The sequence below is a fragment of the Calidris pugnax genome, unplaced genomic scaffold, assembly GCF_001431845.1.
Source record: "Calidris pugnax isolate Ruff unplaced genomic scaffold, ASM143184v1 scaffold150, whole genome shotgun sequence".
NCBI classification, from domain to species: Eukaryota; Metazoa; Chordata; class Aves; order Charadriiformes; family Scolopacidae; genus Calidris; species Calidris pugnax.
Genome location: NW_015091300.1, coordinates 2,662,895 through 2,663,201, shown reverse-complemented (window position 1 = coordinate 2,663,201; position 307 = coordinate 2,662,895).

Below are 307 nucleotides of genomic sequence, written 5' to 3'. Positions count from 1 at the left end.
GATGCTAAATACAGTGCAGGCCTCACTTTTGCAAGCCACTGAACATCTCCTGAGTGGTATCTGAAAGGCCTCCATCATGCACAGTATGCAGACATTATGGAAGTGTATGGGACATGTTCTTCTCTGTAAACATATCTTGTGAATGGAAACTAATAGAATCACAGTATGGTTTGAGTTGGAAGGGACCTTAGACATCACCCTGTTCCACCCCCCTGCCCTGGGCAGGGACACCTCCCACCAGACCAGGTTGCTCCAAGCCCCCTCCAACCTGGCCTTGAACCCCTCCAGGGATGGGGCAGCCACAACT